We start from the raw sequence: 11,236 nt of genomic DNA, 5'->3' as shown, positions 1-11,236 counted from the left end.
TGAAGTTAACAACACACTGAAGCAAGAAGAGATTGGGGAGAAGGAGAGTGAGTAGACCTGGTAAAGAGATGTATTGTGGAAGCCATGTGGCCATCTTGATGTATTCTAAAGACTGTCATATTGAGGAGAGGAAGGTCTCCTCTAAACAAGACTGGTCTTTAATCTCAGTGCTCGCAGACTTGGCCTAAGCCCTGGCACACAGGAGACTTTTTTTAATGACTGCATTTATTGAGTGACTGCAAAAGTGTGAAGATTTTCTAGCAATGTATGGAAATTACAGAATACCCTTTCAATAATTGGAAGAACTTTCTAATAATTAGAGCATGACACTGAAGAGCGATGGAATGTTTCCAATGTATCAGGGACTAGGCTGAATAAAGCCTTTACATATATTATCTCACTTATATGAGATAATCGAAACAGCTTTCAAAAGCTGTTTAAAATAAGTGTCTTTGATCCCATTAAAAGTTAAGAAAACTAAATCCCACAGATTAAGCAATAAGTGCAGGAGACACATCCTTGCTCAGAATAGGTGGAGAAGCCTGGATGTGCAGCCAGATGGCCTTCATGGGAGCATGCACTCATATATGCCTATAAATCTAGGATGATAGCAAAAGTTGCCTATGTAAGGTTCTCTAGCCTGATAGCTCAGACATAGGGGAGCTCTGGTGGCTTAGTGGTCAGGATAGGAACAGGCTTCCAATCTACCAGCTGCTCTACAGAAGAAATACAGTCTCAGGTTGGTTCAGACTCAATGGTGCGTAACAGCAACAACTCAAACGTAGTCTGAGAGAGACAATAGTAACAATTGCCTCTCAGACACAGATGCTTAAGTTTAATTAAGATGATAGCAGAAAAAAAAAAAAAGATGATAGCAGAAGTTGTCTGTCAGGTCCATACCTGATTGATTAGCTGTGATACTGTTATTGCAGGAACTAAGGGTTTGCAATCAAGTCACCCTGACATTAAAAACGAAGAAAATTACTTGAAGCGTTAGCCTGCTCGAATATCAAACCCAAGACATCTGGCAGCCATCAGCCATGGGGGGAAGAGACAAGTGGAACAATAACTCTATAGATTCTAGGACACTTTCCTCCTTAGACTCTCCATATTCCTCCCCCTCACCTGATCCTTTTGGCCACACTCTTAAAAGGCCTGGCTTGATTCTGATTCAGAATCAGAATCTGATTCAGAAAGCAGTTTCTGACGAATGTCTGATAAAATGCATTTCAAGATTCAGATCTGTCTCCACTCCCTTGGCATCTAGCGATGGCATCCTAACACCAATTTCTTTCCAGGTATAGTCTGGAGCTAAAGCCATTCTCAATTCTCCCTATTGGCCTAACAGGGCCTCCAGTCTCGTCTTTCCTGCCTCCTGAGACTTGCTGACCTCTGTGGCCCTTGCATTTTGTAAGCAGAACAGAACCAGCCTTTTTTTGAAGAAGGCCTTGCTCAGGTAAGATCAGAGCCTGGGTCATTAATGGACAGTTTTTAAACCACCCACAGAACGAAAGCCATCAATTTACCTCCATAGAGCTGATTCAGAGCATTTCTCAGGGAGTTTGTCACTGTAAGACCAGGCTCCAGAGATAAAGGGTCTACATGCAGTGCACCTTGGAACCTCAGGATATTGATAATTTTGTCAGGGGCTATCAGGTAAAGTACCACTCATGGCAATTCTGTGAACAACAGATCAGCAGTTTGCCCATTGCTGTGCATCCTCACAATCTCCACCATGCCTCAAACCCGTTGTGACAATCTGTGTCAATCTGTCTGGTTGGGAGTCTTTCTCTCATTCACTGATGCTCCACTTTCCCCAGCGTGATGTGCTTTCCAAGGACAACATGCCCACAACATGTGAGTATTCACCATTCTTGTCTCTAAAGATTTCACTGGTAGTACTTTCTCCAAGTTTATTGCTTTCTGGAAGCTTGTGGAATATTCAATACTCTTTGCCAACACCACAGTTCAAAGGCATTGATTTTTCTTTTTTAAAAAATTTTTTTATGAATTTTAATGAAAATTTAGAGAGACTTAGGATTTCCATTCATTCATTGTTGCACTTAGGCATTGATTTTTCTGTCTTCCTTCTTCATTGTCCAAATTTCAGATGCATGGTAAGCAATTTTTAAAAATACCAGGACTTGGATCAGGCACACCTTAGTCTTTAACACCCTTGCTCTTTGGCACTTCAAAGAGATCCTTGACAGTAGATTTTATCACTGCTACATATCTTCAGGTTTCTTTTTTAAAAATTGGGATTTTAATTAAAGTTTATAGAAAACTTGGATTTCCATTCACACATTGTTGCACATTTTCCTCCCTGCCCTTCCAGTTCACTTTTCTCTTTGGAAAAAAAAAAAAATCTTTAACTGTTGTACAATTTTCCCTCTCCCACCCCAGTCCACTTTACTGTGCAGCCCTTATTCTGGATTGTTGTCATGAAAATAATATCTGATTAGATATTCCTTTTAAGCAGTTCTTTTCTTCCTCTGTTTCAATGCTATGTACATTATTTATATCCTCTTTTCTTAGTTTCTCCCCAACCTTCAAAAATATAGTCCAGCTTCTCAAATGATTTATTCTGCATCCAGATTCAACAGGTATGAAGAAAAGAAACAGCCCTGATACTCACCTTCCCTGATTCTAAACCATGTAGTGTTCCATTGCTGTTTGTATGATAGCTTCCTGGGCTTAGATTTGACTTGAGTACAATTAAGTGCTCTGGGATTCCCATTCTTCTCAATGTCTGCCGTAATTTGTAATCTACACCCTCAAATGCCTTTGCATAGTCAATAAAACACATATAGACATTCTTCTGTTGTAGCATGCTTTCAGCCAACATCCATCTGACATCAACATACCACTGTTTCTTTAAAATCAGCATGAATTTCTGTCAGTTCTCTGTTGATACACTTACTGTTTTCGCCATTTTTAATGAACTTCAGTAAGATTTTACTTGCATATGATATTCATTATATCACTCAGTAATTTCCTTATTTTGTTGGGTCACCTTTTTTGGGAATGGGAACAAATATAGATCTCTTCCAGTTGGCCAGGTAGCTGTCCTCCAAATTTCTAGACATAGATATATCTAAATATATTAACATGAAGGGGATTCCAAGTTCCAATTCTAATCTTATTTTATCAATTAAAATATATCTATGCTACAGATCTATTGTAGATAGATATAGAAAATAGATTTGTTTATTTTTAAATATTATTATGGATTATCCAGAAAGGTGGACTATGACCGATTTAAACAGTTCATTTTTGTATTAAAAAGCTCAACAGCTTAATTTTTTTTTCAAAGCTCCTTACAGGAGTATCCACTGCTATTATTTCTTCAACTTTCTTTTCTCCTAGTGCCTGGCACACAGCAGATAACAGAACAAATATTTGTTCAACAAGTGAATACATATGTAGAATTTCTTTCCTATCTTTACTTTCCTTCAGAGAATATTCTCTGAATTAAATTCCTTATATCACACAACCTCAAGCCCTCAGCCCTACCACAACTCCTAAAGAGTAGGTTAAAGGACAAGGTTCCTTCCTGCCCTAAATCACCCACTTTTGCACATTCATTTAAAACACATTCGTTGGTCCTTTGCTTTAAGCACAGAAAAGTCCAAGAGCCTATGTTTACTTCTCCTAGATATTTTTTAGTGAAGCTATTCTTTTTTTTAAAGAAAAAGAGCTAAAGAAGCTTTATTAAGGGGGCTCCCAGGTGGGATTCCTTGGTCTAGAGATGCAGACAGACCAGAGGAAAACCACCTGAAGCTATTCTTTGATGAATGTTGAGAATCTACCACATATTCCAAGTGTGGGGATGAATAGAATGTCCCAAACAGATGTGAATCCCAATTTAATGTTCCTTGAGGTCCATGCCACAGATCCCACATCTCTTGTACTGTCTGAAAGAAATTCATGATCAAACATTATACCTATACATGATTTTCAAGGAAACACTGCACGATTTAAAGTCAAGAAAGAAGTGCATCAGGACTACATCCTTTATCCATACCAATTCAATCTGTATGCTGAGAAAATCATTCAAGAAGCTGGACTTTATGAAGAAGAATATGGCATTGGATTGAAGAAAGATCCAACAACCTGCATTATACAGATGATGCAACCTTGCTTGCTGAAAATGAAGAAGACTTGAAACACGTGCTGCAGAGGATCAAAGACTACAGTCTTCAATAAGGACTGTCACAACATTAAGAAGACAAAAATCCTCACTACTGGGCTGATAGGAAACATCAAGATAGGTGGAGAAAAAACGGAAATTGTTAATGATTTTGTCTTACTGGGATCCACAATCAACACCCTTGGCACCAGCAGTCAAGAACTCAAAAGATGTGTTGCAAAGGGAAAGTCTGCCAGGGATTTCTCCAGGGTACACAAAGAGCAACGATGTCAGTTTAAAGACTAAGGTATGCCTGATTCAGGCCATGGACTTTTCAATCACATGCTGTGCATCTGAGAGCTGGACAATGGATAAGGATGACAGGAAAAAATTGATATCTTTAAGTTGTATTTGGAGAAGAGTATTGAATATGTCACGGATTATCAAAAAAAACAAACAGACATTTCTTGGAGAAAGTGCAGCCAGAATGCTTTTTGGAGGCAAGGATGACAAAGCTTCATCTCACATAGTTTGGGCATGTTGTTGGGTGAGGCTCTTTCTTGGAGAAGGAGATCATGCTTGGAAAGGTGGAGGGTCAGTGAAAGAGAGGAAGACCCTCAAAGAGATGGTTTGATTGTGGCAGTGGGATGTCAGGGATGGTGAGGATGGCACAGGATAGAACAGAATTCAGATCTGTTGTTCATAGAATTTATAAGTCACACTTGACTCAATAGCACCTAATGACAACTGAAATGTGATAGAGAAAAGCATTAGTAAGCAAAGTATGAGTGTTGAAGACTGACATCTAGGATGGTACACAAGTTATCAGATGCAGCACTTCTGTATCCCACCCCCAAGGAAACAACAGCCCAGGAGTTGTGCAAACCTCCTCGAGTTTATTTGTAAGATATATAAGGAGTATATGGGTGCCACAAACAATTAAGCATCAGCTTCTAGCCAAAAGGTTGGTGGTTCAAATGTACTCAGAGGTACATCGGAAGGCAGGCCGGGAAATCTACTTCTGAAAACTCACAGCCTTGCAAACCTGGTGGATGACAGCTACCTCATTTACTATTAATAGTCAACCTGTCCTTGTTTTCCTGAACGTCACATTCCCTAATGCACATCTGGGGTCACCATAAGTCTGAATAACTTGATGGCAGTTAATAACAACATGCTCAGATAATTGCAAACTGAACCGGGAAGGCATAGACATTGGGTGGTATTTAAATGCAGGGGACATCTAGTTTTCCCGTCCTCACCCAACAAGCTCCAGGCATGTAGTCCCCATCCTGAGCAAAAGCAGAAATACACCCTAGAGCCCTGGGTGCAGGGAAGGCATGTGAGATTTCGGAGGCTGTACCAGGGCAAGTGAGGGGCAGCTGGTCACACTGCATATCTCTAAACAGCAGGGGGGCCTGACACCCAGGACAAATGTGTGCAAGACCAGGCCAGGGACAAGTGTCAGCTTTCTAGGTGCCAGACAGCAGGATTCTGGCGGAGTTGGCTATCAGGTGATAATCAAATAAAAACCCCATTATAGAGGACTTTACAATAAGGACTGAGGGCCACGCCACAGCTGTCCCTCCTCCATGGCACAGTCCTGGGTGCCAGGCCACATGGACTTTTTTAAATTTAATGTGTGTGTGTGTGTGTGTGTGTGTGTGTGTGTGTGTGTGTGTGGTGCGTGCATGTACCGTCGAATCGGATCTGACTGGTACAGGAGGAGATTGTCCCTTCTTCTCCAGCAGAGCATCTGGTGGATTTGAACTGTGCACCTCTGGGATTGCAGTGCACTTTCTTGCCACTAGGCTACCAGAGCTCCCTGCTACATGAATTTTTTAAAATTCAATAAGTTGTGCTGCAATGCCAAAGGCATCCGGTTCAAATTCACCAGCTTCTCCATAGGAGAAGGATGAGCAATCTCCTTCTGTGAGATTAACTTCCTCTGAAAACGCACTGGAGGGTCAGCTGATCAGTTCTGACTCAACGACACACAACAACAGCAGCTACCTTGGATGCAGGGCTGTGTTACTTACTGTTGTGTCAGGAAATACAACAGGGTGAGATCCCAGGAGCCATATCAATGGTTTAAAGCTGCTGGGACACTGTAGCTTTACCTTCTTACCATTTAAACAAACACTGTATTCTCATTAACTTTAAAAAGCTATTTTACTAGAGTCAGTATAACAAAGATTGTCATAGAAATACATCTTCGGTGTGTTATGTAGTGACAGCAGTTACATTCACAGTATTTATTGTATGTTACCACTATTTAATTCCTAAACTTTTATCACCTGCACAGCAGCTCAGGATTCCTTAATAACCCCATTCACCCTCCTCCCTTGTCCTTGGGAACCACCAATAATCCTTGTTCTATGTATTCGCCTACTTTAAATGTTTTCTTTTTTTTTAATTTTTTTTCTTTTTTTAAAATGTTTTCTAAAAGTGGAGGAGTTCAAGGGGTATAGTGCACAGCTTGGTGTACTGCTAATCAAAACGTTATCTGTTGTAGTTTAAAGCCAGAGGCTATTCCAAATGTTTTCTAAAAATAGTGTTATATTTTATTTGTCTCTTTATATCTGACTTATTTCAGTCAGCAGAATATTTTCAAGATTTATCCATGTCATACCGGGCATCAGAACTTGAATTCTCTTTCGAACTCACCCACTGCTGAGTCCATTCCGACTCACAGAGCGGCCAGAGGGCAGAGTAGAATTACCCATCCAGCTTCTGAGACTCTAGGACTTTAGAGAGGCAGACTGTCTCATCTTCCTCCCACTGAGTGTCTTGTGGACTAGAACAGAACCACTAACCTTTTGGCTACCAGCTCAACACTTAGTCCACTGTATGTATATACCATCATTTTTTATTCATTCTTCTGTTGATGGATTCCTGGATAGTTTCCGCCTTGTGGCTACTATGAATAATGCTGCAACGAACATGTGTTGTTAGGTGCCATTCAGTCACCCTCTGAGCAACAGATCTGGCCCTGGCCCTCCTCTGTGCTGTCCTCACCGTCTGATGTCTGTGAGCCCATGGGTACAGTCACTGTGTCGACCCATCTTGCTGGGGATCTTCTCTCTCTGGCCTGCCCCTTTTTTCCACATGATGTGCTTTTCCAGTGAACCTTGGTGGTAAAATTTTAGTCTCTGTCTAGCCAATTCTGGAAATGCTTGCTGAGGAGTGGTGTTAGTAAATCAGGTAGTAATTGTGTGTTTAGCTTTTTAAGGAATTGCCAGATTATCAATTTTGGAATATATTACCTTTTTTAGTTAATCCCAACATAATCCATATCTAGTGCCACCAGGATGCTCCTCAGAGGCAAGAATAGTGACATTTGGTCTCACATCCTTTGGACATATCAGGAAGGGCCAGTCTTTGGAAAGACATCATGCCGCGACAGGTGATCTGGTCAGCACAAGCTCTGTAAAATGTTTAAGGGCTTATTTTTCTTTGTCTCCATCTGTATTCCATTGTATGCATGCTCCAGGTTTTACTTGTCCATGCTTCGGTGGATGAACACAGGTTGTTTGCATCTTGTTTACTATTGTGAACAGCGCTGCAGTGATGGTAAACATGCATGCTTAGTATCACTTCTAGAACTCTGGGGTGTACACCTGGGCATAGGTCGCTGTCTCCTATGGCAGCCCCCCTGTGGCTCCTTGAGGGCCCTCCAGACTATTTCTCACAATGGCTCAGCCATTTTGCATCTGCACCCATAAGAGGCAAGGATTCCAACTTGTCCACACTCCTTTCAACACATGTTATGTTCCTCTTGAGATTATTTTTCTCTTGGTCATCCTGTAATTTTGTTTGAGTCAGAACCAACTAGTAGCTGACCCTCCAATGGGTTTTCAGAGGCAGAAAAAAAACACATAGGAATTGATTGCCTACCCTTTTTCTGTGGAGCAGCTAGTGGATTTGAACCAGGAACATTTGGATTGGCAGTGCAATTCCTTAACCCAAAGCCACCAAACTCTGTTTGGACATGCTAGTGAGAGTAAAATAAGATGCCATAGTGGTTTACGTTTGCATTCTTCTGATGCCTCAGGGTGCTGAGCATCATTTCATGTGTCTGTTGGCCATTTGGATAGTCTGTTTGATGACATTTCTGTGCCTATCCTTTGCCCAGAGATTTGACTGGGTTATTTGTGTTTTTGTTGTTAAATTGTAGATGTTGGCTATATGTTTTCAATATTAGGCTCTTATTGGTTACATCATTCCTGAAGAATTTGTCTCCCTCTCAGAGTTACAGATTCTTGTTTTGGGTCTAGATTCCCTTTGTATGAGTGCATCCCAGCTGACTTAACCAGGTGTCGGCAACCTCTGGAACTGGGTGCATGAACTCATGGTAGGCTCAGCATGACAGACTGGCCCGCACACGAGTGTCTCAGACGCACCAGGCTTTATTAAAGAAAAGCTAGGAACAACGCTAGAAATCCTAATCCACAACATAAACCGTCTTCCAAGTATCCTGAAAAACCTACAACCAGAAGATAAAATAGATGAATGGGATCTTCTAAGAACCAAATCCTTATGCACATCCAAAAACTTCTACAACAGGATGAAAAGGGGAAAAGTATTTGGTAATTACATATCAGGTAAGGGACTTATATCCAGAATTTAGAAAATACTTAAGCACCACAACAATAAAAAGGTAAATAATCCAATAGAAAAATGGGCACAGGATATGAACAGACACTTCACTGAAGAAGACATTCAAATGGTTAACAAGCACATGAAGAAATGTTCAAAATCCCTAGCTCTAAGAGAGATGCAAATTAAAACAACTATGAGATATCATCTGACCCCAGTCAGAATAGCAAAATTTAACAGAACAGCAAGCAACAAATGCTGGCGAGGTTGTGGAGAGACTGGAACCCTTATTCACTGTTGGTGGGAGTGTAAAATGATGGTGCTTTCTCAAAAAGTTGCAAATAGACATACCATTTGACCCAGCAATTCCACTACTGGGAATATACCCCGAAGAGATCATAAATGACATCCAAGCAGATATATGCACACTCATGTTTATTGTGGCTTTGTTCACAATAGCAAGGAGTTGGAAACAATCTAAGTGCTCATCAACAAACAAATGGATAGAGAAGTTGGGGTATATTCACACAATGGAATACTACGCTGCGTAGAAAAACAAGGAACTCATGCAATATTATTCAAAATGGGTGACTCTGGAAGACATTATGCTGAGTGAAGTATCTCAGTCACAAAAGGACAAATACTGCATGATGCCACTGCTGTAAAACAGGACTGACCGAGGGTTTGGGGAGAGACTGAGAAAGATGGGTTCAATAATGTATACTGCATTGAAACAGATGAGGGAGAAAACTATTTAGAAGGGGTATGTGATTAGGTATTTTTTTTTGCTTTTTAAAAATTTTTTTTTTTTAATATATCAAAAGGCCTGCTTTAGTGACATGCTACTCCCACCAGAAAATAACCCAATACCCCCTTGTCGGTAACATGCTTAAGTTGACCAGACAACTCCTATTTCTAAACTCTTGTGTATGTGAGTGTGTGTAGAAGTACATGTATCTTATCAACTTGATGACCCAAAGCCTCCTGCTTCCACACACTGGCTGACTGGTGTTCACTCCTTTCAGAAGGGTGGGCAGAAACCTGCATGTGGTAGTGGAACATAATAGCCCACTTCTCAAGCAGTACTTCACCCTTCTCAAAAGGAGAGGCTGACTTCTAAACAGACTACTCAAATCAATTCTCTCCTGGTGACTCCTATTCTTTTTAGGAAAACACACATATTCACACACCCATATATATATATTTTTTTGTTTTTACATTTAAATATAAAGATACTATTCTGCTTTGTGTTATAACATTGAGGGCCAAGTAGTATGAATCTTTTCTTAAGGCAGAGATATGTCTAGTCATATCCCTACCTTCCTTCTCAATTTCCATGGAGTCTCCCACCCAAACAAGGAAATCCTAACTTTACCACAGGATTAAGTCAGGCCCTCCCACTTCAGCTACCTCAATAAATTCCTCCTTTCCTTCCTTCACAAACATAAATGTTCTGTCTGGATAGCTATGCCTACTGGACAAACACACCTGATTAAATGGAAGCAGTAGTTATGTTTCCCTACCCTCTCCCCACTAATGCACTATTCCTCAGTCTTCAAGAAAGCTTCAGTGATGGGGAAAAGGGGCGGGATGGCCGCGAAGAGATTAAGAACTTGACCCCTCTACCCTGGCCCCCAAAAAACAAGAGTTATTAATTGGGCCTGAGGAATAAAAAAGACCTTGATATTTTGCCCTCTGAATTACAGCTAGTAGAAACAAGTAGGAGAAAGGAGAAGAGGGCGTGGGATGAAAAAGAGGGGGCTTTTGATGACTCGAGGTCTAGTCCATTTAGTTTTTATACTGGAAGGGCTCGTCGCCAGTTTCGTGGAGAAGACATGTGCGGATGAGGGCTTCTGTCACCGACCGAGTAGGGATCACAGTTGGCAGAGGGGCGGCGGTCTTCAAAATAACCCTTCTTCTCCTGGCCAACAGTCCGAGGAATGCGGATGCTGGCGCCACGGTTGGCCACACCGGCAGAAAAGTCGTTGATGTTGGAGGTTTCGTGGAATCCAGTCAGGCGCCGGGCGTTGTCCAGGCCTCCTTTGGGATCGTAGGCGCGGATGTGGTACTGGTGCCGCTTGCTTAGTCTCTCGATGGACTCCTCAATGTGCTTCAGACCGTTCTCTTCTCGCATGGCCTTGGTGCTAAAGTTGGTATGACATCCAGCACCGTTCCAGTTCCCAGGGATGGGTTTGGGGTCGAAGGTCGCCAAAGTCTTCACACACACGGTGCAGGATGAAACGGGCCACCCAGAGATGATCTCCCATGTCAATTCCTTCACAGGGGTCTATCTGGAACTCTCACTGGGCAGGCATGACTTCTGCATTTGTCCCCCCAATCTTGATGCCGACATATAAGCACGCCCGGTAGTGAGCCTCCACAATGTCCCTGCCGTAAGCTTTATCTGCTCCCACGCAGCAGTAATAGGGACCTTGGGGTCCAGGGAAACCATTGGAAGGCCAACCAAAGGGGTGGCCATCTGTCCCCATGAGGGTGTATTCCTGCTCC

The 11,236-nt window shown here is 41.7% G+C and overlaps 1 pseudogene; it reads right to left on the bottom strand.

Moving 5' to 3' along the window:
* Positions 1 to 10,516: 10,516 nt before the first annotated feature.
* LOC102864663 overlaps positions 10,517 to 11,236 on the bottom strand; it is a 1,164-nt pseudogene continuing 444 nt past the window's right edge.

This window comes from Elephantulus edwardii, unplaced genomic scaffold, assembly GCF_000299155.1.
Source record: "Elephantulus edwardii isolate Elephantulus edwardi_28Jun2011 unplaced genomic scaffold, EleEdw1.0 scaffold00214, whole genome shotgun sequence".
NCBI lineage: Eukaryota > Metazoa > Chordata > Mammalia > Macroscelidea > Macroscelididae > Elephantulus > Elephantulus edwardii.
This window is presented reverse-complemented; position numbering and strand designations above follow the sequence as displayed.